The 17,184-nt window shown below is 42.4% G+C and overlaps 1 long non-coding RNA gene across 1 annotated transcript; it reads left to right on the top strand.

Moving 5' to 3' along the window:
• Nucleotides 1-6,177: 6,177 nt before the first annotated feature.
• On the top strand, nucleotides 6,178-9,555 carry LOC133558791 (uncharacterized). Its single transcript, XR_009807999.1, has 4 exons — nucleotides 6,178-6,339; nucleotides 6,467-6,645; nucleotides 6,734-6,828; nucleotides 9,319-9,555. It is a non-coding gene; the product is annotated as an uncharacterized LOC133558791 (long non-coding RNA).
• Nucleotides 9,556-17,184: the final 7,629 nt, after the last annotated feature.

The raw sequence follows: 17,184 nt of genomic DNA on the forward strand, positions 1-17,184 counted from the left end.
CCACTGCCCTCGTCTTTTTTTTTCTTTCTAGTCCTTCACTCTCACTATCCACAAATCTTTCATCCTCGCTCAAATTAATGGGGAAATTGTCGCTTTCTCGCTCAGAATCGCTCGCGCTGCTGGTGGCTATGATTGTAATCAATGTGCGGATGTGAGGAGCCCCCACATCCGTGACGTCACGCGCACATCGGCTTCTACTTCTGGTACAGGCAAGGCGTTTTTATTAGCGACCAAAAGTTGCGAACTTTATCGTCGATGTTCTCTACTAAATCATTTCAGTAAAAATATGGCAATATCGCAAAATGATCAAGTATGACACATAGAATTGACCTGCTATCCCTGTTTAAATAAGAAAATCTCATTTCATTAGGCCTTTAACACTAAAGATCATCGAATAAAGCAATCAGTTCAGATCAACTAATTAATAGTAAACTAATAAAATACTGATGCAAAATTGGTACCAGGACTACGGTGGACCTCCAGTTTGTTTACTTCATTGATTTTAAAATTAGTTGTAAAAACAATGACAAGTCGTAATGACAATACTCCAGCACCTGACTGGAGGACAAAGCAGGTTTAAATAGCAGCCGGCTGATTGACGCCAGGTGTGGCCAGGTGCCAATCAGGCACAGCAGAGGGGAAACAGCGCTCAGGTAGAAAAGCATGAAATGACCAAAATAAATAACCAAAATAAAAGCGCTGACAGGAAACAAAGACAAACACAGACGAAAAACTAAAACATAACCAAACTGTGAGGGACAAGCCTGACAGTAGCCCACCTCCCCATAACGGAAACCAAACATTCTAGAACCCCCCCCACAAAAAAAAACTGTCCAAAGTCAAGGGAGGGCAAGGCTATGGGCCGCCCGGCCAAGTGTCCCCGCAACCAGCGGGGAAGAGTCAGGTGGCGACGGCGAGTTGAACGCCGCCGCAATTGGCGAGGCGGTCGCCCATGGAATGACCACATCCGGAGAAGATGGTTGCGCCCTGTGCTGGCCCACCCGAGAAGATGGTGGTGGCGCCCTCTGCTGGCCCAACGGAGAAGGTGGTGGTGGCGCCCTCTGCCTTTCCCCCCGGAGAAGATGGTGGTGGCGTCCTCTGCTGCCCCACCGGAGTGCATGGTGGCGGCGGCGTGTTCTGGCCCACCGGAGTGCATGGTGGCGTCTGCTGGCCTGCCGGAGTACATGGTGGCGTCTGTTGCAGACCCATTGCGGTGGGGTAGTTGTGCCTCCCCAACTGCACAGCTACTCATAGTCCCACCCTCAAGGGACGGATCCAAGACGTCACCAGATAGGCCCAAAGACGACAGAGGTGGGTGGGAGAGGGCTTGGAATGAGGCCGAACTATTCTTCAATTTAGCCATCATCCCAAGAATCCTGTCAAGCCTCTCCGCGATCGAAATCTCTGCGGGGTTTGTGTTAGGCTGGAGTATTCTGTTACAGTGTGTTGGTGACAAACCCCAAGATGCAGAGACATGAACGCACAAATCATTCTGCAGCTAATGTCTAAAACGTGCTACTGTGAGCCCCTTGCCACAAGCACTTAGGTTGACTAGAGTCCCAGCTGCAGTCAGAGCTGAGACCCCGCACCCTGCCACGTACGGACTGCAAAGCCATAAATGTAAATTTTTCTTCACTCTCACGCTTAATATATGTCACTGCTACAACCCAATCCCATCGTCCGTGCTTATGAAACAGTCAATAGATTCGGTTCATTTGTGAATACAACCCTCGAGTCTTTTGATCAATTTTGATACTCTAATATTTACCAATGCAGAACAAAATGTTTTGAAATCTAAAGAAAAAAATCAACAGAAGAAAGTTAAATTGCCGTCGTAATCATACTCAGTAGTTTTAAACCCACTTTTATCCCTCTCATGACGTTATTCCTCTCTCAAACAATGTCAATGGTGCTTAATTATGCAAATGAGGTGAGGACAGCGAGCAATTTTCCTTACTGAGGAGTTGACAACGCCGATACAAATTCCTCTCATTCAAATGAAGGAAGTACAACCAAAATCTCATTAACTTTTAATGAACACATATGGTTGTATTCCATAACCAACTACTACCACATTTTTCAACAGATTCAAACTGTTCCATGTCAAAATGCTTGGCTCCCTCAGAACATTTAGCAAACTCTATTTAGTGCTGCCATGCTAGGCTCTAGCGTGTTAACTGTTAGCATCTTTGCATATTTTTTTGCCCAAAAAAATACACAAGTAAGAGTACCATTACATTAGAGTAGAAAGTATCCATCCCAACAAACAAGGAAAAGTAAGTTAAGTTAAAGTACCAATTATTGTCTCACACACACACACGAGGTGTGGCGAAATTATTCTCTGAATTTGACCCATCACCCTTGTACTCCGTCAAAAAAACTTTTTATGTTACTTCCATGATGTAGAGGTCGTTCCCTACCCATCCATCCATCCATCCATTTACTACCGCTTACTTAGCATGTTTGCTAACGATGGCATGATAACAGTTAGCATGTTTCAAGTACCAAGTTATATGACTCAAAGGTATATGGCTGCCTAAATGGAAAAAAAATGTTTTATATATATATATATATATATATATATATATATATATATATATATACATATGTGTGTATGTGTATGTATATATATATATATATATATATATATATATATAAAAGAAATACTTGAATTTCAGTGTTCATTTATTTACACATATACACACACATAAGACTCCTCTACTCATTGTTGTATTTGAATATGCAATGCTTTGCAGCCAGTAGCACAGCCTTTGAAGGAGCATAGCTATGGCCAGCATTTGTGAAATGTATTTTGCAGGAAAGGAGTGAGTTTAGGGTTGAATTGTCTCAGCATATGTTACACCCTCGCTTACCGTTCATGAGTGACTATATCCATTCGGCCACTGTGTTCAATAGAGAAGTCTGATCTACAAAATTTGCAGGCAGCATACCCTTTCCCCTACGAGCTGTCCTGGATGAACTGAAATTCTTGTTTGCAATCATTTTGTAACTTGCAAGCGTACTTCTTCTTCTTAAAAGTCGACGCCAAGGGTGTCTCTTCTTCGTTCTTCTGCTTTGTCTCCTAGTTGTGTGTAGTTGTGCACTCTCCAAAAGCCGTAGATGTTATAACGAGACGGAGCCGGCACGCTGTTTATATGGAGGAAAAGCGGACGTGACGACAGGCTGTCCTCACTCAGGTGGACCTGGAGAATATTGTTGTCTGGCTGGAAATCTGGAGAAATTCGGAAGAGGCACTGAAATTCAGGAGTCTCGCGGAAAATTCGGGAGTGTTGGCAAGCATGCCCACAGCACACGGGATTCCAGTTAATAGAAATACCATGTGACGGACTCCCAGCCGTCCTCGTGTGGGTTGCGGGGACACTTGACACAAGACGCATCGTAACAGTTTTGGCCTTGATTTATTATTTCAATAAATCTGCTGTCAGTTGGCCCATTGGTCGCGTCACTTTTCAGTGCGCTCTCCCGGCTTGTCTGCTGCCGCTGCACACCTTTCGGCGTCTGGCGTTTGCGTCTGCTGCGGGGGTGTGTCATCGCTCTCTCGGTGTGGCTTGTCGCGCTTCTCGTCTGCTGGCCGTTGTTTCCTCCTCCGTGCTGCTCTTTCGCTCGTTCCTCCCTCGGCCTTTTTGTACTCTAATAGCAGATAGACAGATTGTGAGCAGGTGTGTGTTATACGCACCTGGCTCAGATTGCCGCTGCCGTGTCGCTCCGCGTGTGTCACGCCTCTCCTCGCCGCCGTATGCCCCTCCTCCTGGCCTCCAGGTGGGCCCGCGCTGCTGCTTTCCGCCCATTATCGGCCCGCCGGCTGTGTCTCTCCACATACCACAACACTGGATATTGTTCAGATAAATTACATTAAAGAACTTGAACACAAAGCAACACATGAAGGTGACTATGATGTGCGCATATTCCGCACATGCGTACTAAGTCGTGTTGCGCCGGCGGACGGAGGGAGGAAGGGGTCTTAAAAGACCATTGTGTGTGTGTGGACAAGGATTAGGTTAGGTGGGATTTACCCTGGATAACCTTAACCGGTTTAGTGTAGAAGGGACTTTAGGATTAAAGGTCTTGCAAGTATGGTGTTGGTTTGGCCTCCACTTACCAGACAGCCTCTTGACAATACACTATTATACTGGATGTTATCTGTTAATTTACTAATTCCTCATGGTCTCAATTAAATGGGCTTGCCAGATTAAATCTACGTAGGTTGTTACCCACAGCCAGTCAATACTCTTTCGGTGATAAATACAGTAAGAGAACCGAGCACAATATTTTTCTAACTGCCAAAGCATTTGTAGATGATTTGATGGCCCTTAATGTCTTGCAGCAGCGGGAAGGATGTGGCCCCCACAGTCAACATTGCAACCGCATGCATTTGTTACCCTAGCAACACACTAACTCCATTATCAGAGAAAATGTTTTTCTGGGACAAATTGTGCAAAATCTCCCAGCATTACCATAAACTTGTTGCAGTGTACCTACTTTTCACACACTTTGTGTTTGGCATGGGACGTGGATTAGCATATTTGGAAGCTATTTTTCTTTTGAAAGAGACTTGCTAGTTGAGCCTATAATCCCTGAGCATGAGTCTTCTTGAATAAACTTGAGAGTGCACATGCATGACACCCAGTCTTCTCCAGCAGGAATAGGATGCTTCTTGCGAGGCTTCTGTAGTGTATCTAAGCCTCTTTTATCATCTCCTATATCCTCCCGCCACAGTAAAAACAGGCCGATGGCGTTATCCGGCCTGCTATGGCGGCGTGCTCACTGCGCTGTAATTTCAACTAATCTCAATCCCCGCAATGATCCACTTCTCCACTTTGTTATTTATAGATGCCTCCTGGGAAATGCAAGAATTTGTAGTCATGATTTGGAGTTTCATTACTTTTAACTAATGCAGAGCACCCTGCAATGACTCGATGGTGGAACAAATTTGTTTGTAGACAGTTAGACTTTAAAAACTAACAATAAAGGTGCAATTTTGAATAATCAGCATTACTGCAGAACATTACTTTCTTGCTGAATTTAAATAAACATGAAAAAATGTAATTATTTGTTAATCTTAATTAATTAATCATTTTACATAATTTTAATTATTATTAGCATTAATAATTGGGGACGGCGTCTGAAGAGTGGCCGTGCCAGCAACCTGAGGGTTCCTGGTTCAATCCCCACCTTCTACCAAGCTCGTCACGTACATAATAATAATAATAATGGATTAGATTTATATCGCGCTTTACTATTGTTAGATATACAAAGCGCTCACAGAGAAGTGGGAACTCATCATTCATTCACACCTGGTGGTGGTAAGCTACATCTGTAGCCACAGCTGCCCTGGTGTAGACTGACGGAAGCGTGGCTGCCAGTTTGCGCCTACGGCCCCTCTGACCACCACCAATCATTCATTCATCATTCATTCACCAGTGTGAGCGGCACCGGGGGCAAGGGTGAAGTGTCCTGCCCAAGGACACAACGGCAGTGATTTGGATGTCAATATGTAGGAAGCGAACCTGCAACCCTCAGGTTTCTGGCACGGCCGCTCTACCCACTACGCCATGCCGCCCCCTAAATAACATTGTGTCCTTGGGCAAGACAGTGGCACCATCCTGCTGGAACCACTGGAGGTCCATGACGACCCCTCTTCGTCGACCAAGTGCTGTCCAGGATTTGCCAAGCACCTGAACATATCGCTCGGTGTTAATTGTCACAAACCGCTCGATGTCATCCTCGAAACAGAATGGTTCAATGATGCCATGTTTGGAGATGGCGACCCATGCAGTGCACTTGACAGAGTGTAATGGCCTTTTGTGACGGGACACAAGTAGTGGATTTTATTTTTTTATGTGTAATTCCCATGCACGTTTTACAGTTTTGTTGCTGTGGATTTTAAATTGCATGTTTTTACATTTTAGAATTTGATTGTATTTTTAATTGCATGTTTTTTTACATTTTAGGATTTGATTGTCTTTTTAATTGCATGTTTTTACTCCATGCGAACTTTGCTGGCATTTTAAGACATTGCCCCTTTTAGCTGGTTTCCCCTAACAACCAAAGTGCCCAATCCAACGGCACGGGAAATTGGACGCACCTGTGGAGCATTAGGACTGCACCTTTAAAAGGATCGACAGGAGGAGGAAGCAGAAGGAGGGTTGACGCAGGGAAAGGATCGACAGGCAGAGGCAGAGGAAGAGGGTCGACAGAGGGAATCGACAGGCTTTGCCAGGAGCGACCGGGTGGACGCACGCAGGCTGGCAAGGAACCCCCGGATCACACAGCAGACCCTGCAGGCTACCGGAACGAACCCGAAGACGTCCACAACAGGTAGGGGCAGAGGAATCTCTACGGCCCAGGTAAGTGCCGTGTATTGCTGATCGGTGGGGGCATCTAACTGCCTTGGGCTGTGGGCTTGTGGGCTCGTGCGTCGTACGCTGGCTGTGTGGTTCTGTAGACAGGGGGTCGATTTGGGCCCAGGGACCTGCAGTGAACCCCAGAAGCGACCAAGAGGCGGAGCGGGACAGGTACGGCCACGTACATCCCGCGAGTGACCGGAGACTGGCGAGGAGAGTGGGCGTACCCATTACGTTGACGCGGAACTACAGCAAAGGCAGGGGAAACCCTGCCTTGCGTGTAAGTGTTACGTCAGCCCCGATAACGTCTCCTTGGTCTTAGATGATTTTATCCCCATGGCCTGCCTCCATTTTAATTGTGTGTGCAGGAGGACACCGTGGAAGTGGGCGGAGCCAGGATACGGACCCACTATGTCTGTCGTGACTGTACCCTCCCCTCGCCCATCACATTGGTTACCAATTGGTATTTATAGTGTTGACAACTAGACCGTTTTTTATTTATAATGTAATAAATTGTGAACGAGTATAATCATCTTTCCTTATTTTGGGATAGCTGCTCCTACTACATTGGGTTCTTAATATTTATATTGGTTTTAAGCAACATTTTTATTGGATTTTAATATTTTACCACTCGGGTCCATCACACTTTGCAAACAGTAAAGAGGGAGTGGGCTACCCCAGAAGATGTTGTTCTTAGAGTTCACATGACCTGACAGCAGAAAATGTGCCTCATCCGAAAATCAGACATTGTCAAGGAAGTCTGGCGCAGCGTTAATCTTATCGCAAAACCACTCGTTTCCCCATGTTGGCAGGTGTAAGCTTTTGTTTAATCTGTATCCTGTAAGGATAGAGGTCGAGATTCTCCGCACAGACTCCCGGTTCATTCCAAGCTCCTGACTTCGTCGACGCACAGACTTGCGTGGGCTGCGAACAACAGAGTCTCTTAACTGCATCAATGTTCTGTGGTGTCCTTGATGATTTCGGTCGTCCAGAGTGTGATTGTCTGTTAGTATCTTTACGATTGAGGTTATTAACAGTCCCATGGGTTCGGAACTTGTTTACCCATCTGTAGATCATTGTGTGGGCAGGAAATTCACGACATCCAAACCGTTCTTTGAATTGCAATTGACCCGCGTGGATAGAATACAGACGAAAATAGGCCTCAACTCTAAATGTCTTTTGTTCAGTAGTCCTTGGCATCTCAAAGTTGAACTTTTTAAACTTTTAGAACATTATTTCTTCTTGGTGAATCTGAAAAATAAAGAGAATTGATCAAATATTTCAAAAGTTATTTGAAGTTTAGGTGATGAACGCTTTTTTGTGTCACCCTATTAAATCAGTCATTCTGGAAATATGCAAGATGGAGGGTTCTCTGTTGTGCTCATTATACTCTCTAAAAACACCCAGAAAGTATATGTAAATACTCCATTTACATGTCATGACCTGAAAATTAATCAAATATGAGTGATATTGTTATTATAAGCGCCAACACAGACAGACTATTTTAGCGGCACATTGATAGCAGTGAGCTAATTAGACTTAGACTTCCTTTAATTGTCATTCAAATGTAAAATTTACAGTACAGATAAGAATGAAACTCTGTTGCATTACCTCACTGTAGTGCAGGATAAAAGAGCAACAAGGTGCCGATATAAGTAAATAAATAGATTACTGTACAGAAAAATGTATTGTGCTTTTGCATATGCATCCAGGTTTATGAATATATATTATATTGTATTTTATATTACAGCGAGTTAATCCATTTTGGGGGGGAATTGAGGGGATTAATATGATGCGTTCAAGAGTTTTACTGCCTGAGGGAAGAAGCTGTTACAGAACCTTGAGATTCTACTACGGAGGCTGTGGAACCTCTTTCTAGAGTCCGGCAGTGAAAACAGTCCTTGGTGGGGGTGGTAGAAGTCTCTTCAGATTTTCTAACCCCTGGTCAGGCAGCGGCGTTTTGCGATCTCCTGAATAGGAGGAAGCGGAGTCCTGATGATCTTTTTTGCCGTCCTCACCACTCTCTCTAGAGACTTCCAGACTGAGGCACTGCAGGCTCCAGTCCAGACAGAGATGCAGTTATGCTGCTATTGTTGACACACTGAGCTGACAGCTGCGTCTGCTTGCTCTCAGAATTCTAGATTATAACTCATGCATGTCTCACAAGGCTGGTAGGAGACGAACGTAGCCATGGTCTGACAGGTTGGTCGACTTTCACGTATGCGAAATAGACCCTAAAAGGCGCTTCCTGCTAGAACTTTTTTTAAACCCTTTTTGAGGATTGTGATTAAAATGGAATTATGTCATCATCCCAGCGAGAGTGGAAATATTACAAGTGCAGCTGTGATAGGCCCAGTACCCCCACCAGTCTGAAAAGGACAAGCAGTTGTAAATAGATGGATAGAATATTTAAAGTCAACATTTAATTTAAACTTAAATGATATTAGCTAAATCTAAGAAAAGTGAGTTCAATCTCAGAAATATATCTGGTAAAAAAGCGTGACTTAACTTTTACATTCAGCACCCTATACCAATCAAGGAATGTTGCGTGTACTATTGGATGGTGGTGCAGACGGTCTTATTTAATGAAGATTGTGCTTGTACGGTATACCAGTATTAGTATAGTACTGCAATACTAATTAATTATATTTGGTACAATACCGCGTCTGAAAAATACCGGTCCACCGCGCCCCTGTCATCGTCACATTGTGTCATTGATGGTTTAAGAGCAAATGAGCATGTTCGGTAGGGCACAATCACAGATTACTTACAAACAGACAATGTGTGTAGACATAAAAGGGAGAACGGACACATTTTTGCTTAAAAACTAACGATAAAGGTGAAGTTTTAATACTGAAACTTTCACCACCTGCTGCCACCTTGTGGTTTGTATTCAGTTTTCCTTTGTTGGTGCAGTTGACCTTGTGTTCACTTCATTTCTCCTTCCCCTTAGAGTTCCAGTGTTCCCATTGTGGGCAGAGTTGTGAGACGTGCACATCTGCTCCCAATTTACCCGGGTGCAATTTAAGCAGCAACTTGGCAGCTAGATGGCACTCGGTGATTCCACTCCTCGGCTCTCCACATTGATGACTTCCATGTTTCGTGTTCTTGCTGCTTGTGATCCTGGCCGCTCCCGGTGCCATCCAGCTTGGTGTCTACGTCGGCGGTAGCACGTCTTGCAACTGCGACCAAAGTTTGTTTTATTTTTATATATATACTAGTTTTTGTTTTCTCCATGGTGCACTTTTTTTTTCTTCTTTTTGCACCATCGCCTTTTGTGAGTACGCAACTCTAGTAAAGAACTGTTCGACTCACCTTTTGTCTGCATCCTTGGGTTCCTCTCAAACTGTGTTAACAGAGCTGTGACAGAAACGAGGTGCTTTATGACAGTGGTTCTCAACATTTTTTCAGTGATGTACCCCCGTGAACATTTTTTAATTAAAGTACCCCCTAATCAGAGCAAAGCATTTTTAGTTGGAAAAAAATAGATAAAAAGTAAAATACAGCACTATGTCATCAGTTTCTGATTTATTAAATTGTATAACAGTGCAAAATATTGCTCATTTGTAGAAGTCTTTCTTGAACTATTTGGAAAAAAATATATAAAAATAACTAATAAACTTGTTGAAAAATAAACAAGTGATTCAATTATAAATAAATAAAGATATCTACACTTACAAGTAATCATCAACTTAAAGTGCCCTCTTTGGGGTTCGTAACGGAGATCCATCTAGATTCATGAACTTAATTCTGAACATTTCCTCTCAAAAAAATAAATCTTTAACATCAATATTTATGGAACATGTCCACAAAAAATCTAGCTGTCAACACTGAATATTGCATTGTTGTATTTTTTTTCCCACAGTTTATGAACTTAAGTTCATATTTTGTTGAAGTATTATTCAATAAATATATTTATAAAGGATTTTTGAATTGCTGCTATTTTTAGAATATTTAAAAAAAATCTCACGTACCCCTTGGCATACCTTCAAGTACCCCCAGGGGTACGCGTACCCGCATTTGAGAACCACTGCTTTAAGACATGGCTAGCGGCGAACGTCCATTTACTGTCAGCAATGTTTTAGCTACTTCTAAATCACTAATCCTCACCTGCATGGCAACTAATAAAGTATGTTTCTTACAAGTATCCCTGCAGGACAAGTAATAGCTAAACACGTTTCACTACACACTGTAGCTCACCCGCATCAAAATTTAAACAAACGCCCTTGGTGGATCTACACCTGACATCCACTATAATGATACCAAGTACAGGAGCGTATCTAGTCGATACTACTATGATTACGTAGATATTTTTTGGCATCACAACATCTTCTTTCATTTTTTTTAAATGTGTATTATGTTTATAAACTCAGGAAATATGTCCTTGGACACATGAGGACTTTGAATGTGACCAATGTATGATCCTATAAGGATAACCAAATTTGTGGTATCATCCAGAACTAATGTGAAGTACCAAACAACAGAAGAATAAGTGATTATTACATTTGAACAGAAATGTACATAGAACATGTGAAAGAGAAAGTAAGCAAGTATGAACAGTAAAAGAACAAGTAGATTAATTAATTTTCTACCACTTGTCCTTAATTGTTTTGACAAAATAATATAATGATAAATGACACAATATGTTACTGCATATGTCAGCAGACTAATTAGGAGCCTTTGTTTGCTTACTTACTACTAAAAGACAAGTTGTCTTGTCTGCTCACTATTTTATTTAAGGACAAATTTGCAATAAACATATGTTTAATTAACTGTAAGATTTTTGGTTGAAATAAAGCCAATAATGGAATTTTTTGTGGTCCCCTTTATTTAGAAAAGTATCTAAATAATTTTGGTACCGGTACCAAAATATTGATATCGGGACAACACTAGTACTCTGCGGCTTTCACCATGGAGACACTCAATCATTTACTGCACATACATGTTTGTATGCTATTTTTTTCGTTTGTTATTGGTTTATAATCCATGATATTTTAATAGGCACTCCTGTATGTGGGAGATTATTTCATTAAATTCAAGTGGAAAAATCTTTCTTTCGCTAAAACATATCCCCCCTCACCCCAATCTATTTTCAGCTGCACACATGCTCATCGAGTAACGTTTCTATTCTATTAATTCAGTAGTCACCCACTCCAAGCATTAGTCTTTAAATTGTCTTTAATAGACGAGGAAATTCTTAACTGAGTCTAAACTCATCATTTAGTCTTTAACATGCCTTGTAAAACAATTGTCTTTATGGTACTCTAACGCTCCAATCACACAAAATTCAACTTGAAGTCTTGAAAGCGTCTTCACTCGGTTCATGTCACACCATTTCCATATCTTTTCATCTTTTGGAGAGCAGCATACCTCGCTTCCTCTCACTCGCGTGAATCAAACATGTACCAATCATCTGCACTGTTGGCCTGGTGACTGATGTTCGCGTCTGACAAACAGCAAAGCTCTCAAAGGTTTTTACTTTTAAATCTATTATATATCCATTGCTCAACAGTACAGTGGAACTTGCTTATGCCAGACTGGCTGCCTGATGTCAACTTAAGTCGCTGTGTTTGATAACATAGCTAAAGTTGAAACTATTGCATACACATTTACTTGTGAATTTGTCCAGGGACAAAAGAAGAATGGTAGATAAAGGTTTTTGTTCAACCTAAAGCAGTTTGTTGACATAGTTTTCTTCTATTTGTGTATATTTTTATTTTGATCTGTCTGTTTTCATGTGATATCGCAGCATTGAGAGTATTGTGTATTGTTCTGAGCTGTGATTTTAGGGTTGGACTATAGGAGTCAGCGACTCAGTGGCGTTTGCTTACTAGTTAGAGCCAGCCCAAGAGAGAGGAAGAGTTGCCGTGCTGCGTTGGCCACATTGAAGGGTCGATTGAATGTGTCTTTCTGTGAAGTATTCAGTAAGTACAGTGCTGTTTTATAGACAATAATAAAAGGCTGATTTGTGCATCTTACTCATTCTGCCAACATTACAATCATTTATAATAGGTTGTATGTCTTTACCAGTGGTAGGTAGAGTAGCTATATATATATATATATATATATATATATATATATATATATATATATACAAACCCTGTTTCCATATGAGTTGGGAAATTGTGTTAGATGTAAATATAAACGGAATACAATGATTTGCAAATCATTTTCAACCAATATTCAGTTGAAAATGCTACAAAGACAAGATATTTGATTTTCAAACTGATAAACTTTTTTTTTTTTTAAATAATCACTAACTTTAGAATTTGATGCCAGCAACAAGTGACAAAGAAGTTGGGAAAGGTGGCAATAAATACTGATAAAGTTTAGGAATTCTCATCATTCACTTATTTGGAACATCCCATAGGTGTGCAGGCTAATTGGGAACAGGTGGGTGCCATGATTGGGTATAAAAGCAGCTTCCATGAAATGCTAAGTAATTCACAAACAAGGATGGTGCGAGAGTCACCAATTTGTAAGCAAATTGTCGAACAGTTTTAGAACAACGTTTCTCAACGAGCTATTGCAAGGAATTTAGGGATTTTACCATCTACGGTCCGAAAAATCATCAAAAGGTTCAGAGAATCTGGAGAAATATCTGCACATAAGCGATGACATCACGGACTTTTGATCCCTCAGGCGGTACTGCATCAAAAACAGACATCAGTGTGTAAAGGATATCACCACATGGGCTCAGGAACACTTCATAAAACCACTGTCAGTTACTACAGTTGGCTGCTACATCTGTAAGTGCAAGTTAAAACTCTACTCTGCAAAGCAAAACTCATTTATCAACAACACCAAGGAACGCCACTGGCTTCGCTAAGATAGACTGATGCGAAGTGGAAAGGTTTTCTGTGGTCTGACGAGTCCACATTTTAAATTATATTTGGAAACTGTTGACATTATGTCCTCCGGAACAAATAACCATCCGGATTGTTACAGGCGCAAAGTTCGAAAGCCAGCATCTGTGATGGTATGGGGGTGTATTAGAGCCCAAGGCATGGGTAACTTACACATCTGTGAAGGCACCATTAATGCTGAAAGGTCCATACAGGTTTTGGAGCAACATATGTTGTCATCCAAGCAACGTTAACATGGATGCCCCTGCTTATTTCAGCAAGACAATGCCAAGCCACGTGTTACAACAGCGTGGCCTCGTAGAAAAAGAGTGTGGTTACTTTCCTGGCCCGCCTGCAGTCCAGACCTGTCTCCCATCGAAAATGTGTGACGCATTATGAAGCGTAAAATACGACAGCGGAGACCCCGGACTGTTGAACGACTGAAGCTCTACATAAAACAAGAATGGGAAAGAATTCCACTTTCAAAGCTTCAAAAATTAGTTTCCTCAGTTCCCAAACGTTTATTGAGTGTTCTTAAAAGAAGAGGTGATGTAACACAGTGGTGAACATGCCCTTTCCCAACTACTTTGGCACGTGTTGAAGCCATGAAATTCTAAGTTAATTATTATTTGCCCAAAAAATAAAATATCTTGTCTTTGTAGCATATTCAACTGGATATGGGTTGGAAAGGATTTGCAAATCATTGTATTCAGTTCATATTTACATCTAACACAATTTCCCAACTCATATGGAAACGGGGTTTGTGTATATAATTTCCAAGCATAGTTCTATTGTTTTGACACCGCCTGTTAACAAGCTGATGTCCGTTCTGGTACATACACTGCCAACAACACGAAGCGATGGAATACCACACATACTCAGTGGCCTGGTGGTAAGAGTGTCCGCCCTTGGATCGGTAGGTTGTAAGTTCAAACCCTGGCCGAGTCATACCAAAGACTATAAAAATGGAACCCATTACCTCCCGGCTTGGCACTCAGCATCAAGGGTTGGAATTGGGGGTTAAATCACCCAAAATTATTCCCGGGCGCAGCCACTGCTGCTGCCCACTGCTCCCCTTACATCCCAGGGGGTGAACAAGGGGATGGGTCGAATCCAGAGGACACATTTCACCACACCCAGTGTGTGTGTGACATTCATTGGTACTTTAGCTTTACTTTAACTTAATCATAAAACAATTCCCTTGGTATTTGCATGCATTCACTTTCAATGGTTGCTCTCAATTCCATGACTGTTGCAGGTCTCATAGCGTAAACCTTGTCTTTTAGGTATGTAGTGTTGTAGCCTCAAAAAAAAAAAAAAATCCAAATGCAGATCAGTAAAAAAACTCTATTTAATGACCAAAAATCACTGGAGAAAATAAATCAGTAGTAACGAAAAATCAGCTCCAGGAAAACCGGGTCAAACGTCTGTCCTCCACCTGAGGAAATACAAAAAACAGCAATTACAAAGGGTGCAGGGCAAAGGTCAGAGTAAGTGAGCTCTAACGCAGGCAACGGAAGAACTGGCACCAGCTGAATGAAGATCCAGGGTTTAAGTCTGGTGGTTGATTAGCAACAGGTGGGCTTGGATGAATGGCAGCACACCTGGAACTAACGACAGGGTAGGAGACTTACAGACACAAGAGGGGACAGGAGTAGGAAAACAATTGGGAAAAAAAGCAGAACTGCCCTCATGACATGTAGGTAAAAAGAAGTTTAGTGGCGTGTTGTTTTTTTGAATTTGCAGCAACAGTCTGTCATGCCAAACATTACAGAAAACTTTGAAAAAGAAGAGTTTTCTTTTCAGCAAGATGGGGTACCTCTACACTACCATTGCGACGTTACATCGTTCCTTGATGGGATCTTGCCAAACAGGTGGATTGGACGGAGGGGTTTTGTTGAATACCCTCCACGTTCACCGCGAGACTTCTTTTTATGGGCATACCTAAAAGACAAGGTTTACGCAATGAGACCTGCAACAGTCATTGAATTGAGAGCAACTATTGAAGGTGCATGCATGCAAATACCAAGGAATTATTTTCATGATGTATGCTATTCCAGGCTTCACGGTGGCAGAGGGGTTAGTGCATCTGCCTCACAATACGAAGGTCCTGCAGTCCTGGGTTCAAATCCAGGCTCGGGATCTTTCTGTGTGGAGTTTGCATGTTCTCCCCGTGAATGCGTGGGTTCCCTCCGGGTACTCCGGCTTCCTCCCACTTCCAAAGACATGCACCTGGGGATAGGTTGATTGGCAACACTAAATTGGCCCTAGTGTGCGAATGTTGTCTGTCTATCTGTGTTGGCCCTGCGATGAGGTGGCGACTTGTCCAGGGTGTACCCCGCCTTCCGCCCGATTGTAGCTGAGATAGGCACCAGCGGTCCCCGCGACCCCAAAAGGGAATAAGCGGTAGAAAATGGATGGATGTATGCTATTCCATCGCTTTGCGATTTCAGCAGTGTCTGGACCATAGTGGACATCAGTTTGAGAACAGGTTGTGACAAAATAATACAATGATGTTTGTAAATGATTTTTTACGTTGAAAAATGTAACAAATTATAATAAACACCTAGTTTGCAATTATTCAAAGCTTGTCTGGGGTGTACCCGCCCTCGGCCTAAATGCAGCTGGGATAGGCTCCAGCACACCCGCGAACCTGAGAGTGACAAGTGGTAGAAATTGTGTGTTTGTGGAGGGGGGTTGGCATATATATACTCATATATTTGTCTTTATATTTATATACAGTATATATCTCCCAGCCAAACATAAGCTGTCGCGTGTAGCAAACAAGACTGCCAGGCTGAGTGAATGGTGAGGCAGGTTTAAATAGCTCTCTGATTAGTGATCAGGAGCAGGTGAGCGTCCTGACCACTAACCAGAGGCATATTGCAACAAAAGGAGCGCTAAACCAAAATTGAGCACCCAACTAAGGAGAAATAACAAATAAAAAACAGACTATGACCTGAGGTCCATCCATCCATCCATTTCCTACCGCTTATTCCCTTTTTGGGGTAGCGGGGGGCGCTGGTGCATATCTCAGCTACAATCGGTCGCCACCTCATCGCAGGGCTATGACCTGAGGTGATAGGTCATGACAGAAAGGCTGAGTTTTCTGGCTGTAAGGACAAACAAACGCAAAATGGAACACATGTCCATCATAAAAGTGACGTTTTCTGAGAGAAGACAAGTACATCTACATTTTTATTGAAACACATGACACTGGGAAGAAAGATTTGGCCGGCAGGATGTTTTGTTCGCAAAGACAAAAGCGTGTTTTGCTGCTTTCCCACCCTAGGAAATTAGAATGGTTGTCATTCACTTGTATCGGTACCAAAATATTGGTATCAGGACAACACTACTTCCTGGTTTTGACAACCTGTTAGTTTCAAACACTGATGACATCTATTAGACAGACACGAAGCAAGGAATCATGCAGAGACAGAGTTCAATTTAGCTCATGAGGAGAACGCATGGAGCTGCACACTTAGTCACAGTCTCGCCCTACGCTCTAAGGTACAGCTCCCTCTATTTATTCAGGAGTTCCCCAGTCAACATCACTGAGGCCACCTGTAAAAGGAGTGATCACATATATCATGCAAAGCCGGTCCATACGTGACGGAATGTGCTGGGGCCATGTGATTTCGCCTTGTCTCTGCTATGTCTGCGTGCTGTCGAGGTCCTTGAAGTCCTTGGCTGTTAGCGGGCTAAAACAAAGATAACTTCTGCGACTGATGCAAAAGTTTAACTTGAGCACAATAGCTAATAACTGTAGCAACAGACTTTAAGGATATTAAAGTTGTGTGATAACTTAAACATAATTATTCTAAAACAACCCACCCTATCTGGCCTCTGATTGGCCTGCTAGTAATGTTTTAACCTAACCTTAGCCAATCGTGACTCATCACATGAATCAACCAATAATGATGGATTTTCTCCGTATTCCCTCCTGCCCACTGAGTTTTGCAGTCCATTTTCTT

Source organism: Nerophis ophidion, linkage group LG09 (assembly GCF_033978795.1).
Source record: "Nerophis ophidion isolate RoL-2023_Sa linkage group LG09, RoL_Noph_v1.0, whole genome shotgun sequence".
In the NCBI taxonomy this organism is placed as follows: Eukaryota; Metazoa; Chordata; class Actinopteri; order Syngnathiformes; family Syngnathidae; genus Nerophis; species Nerophis ophidion.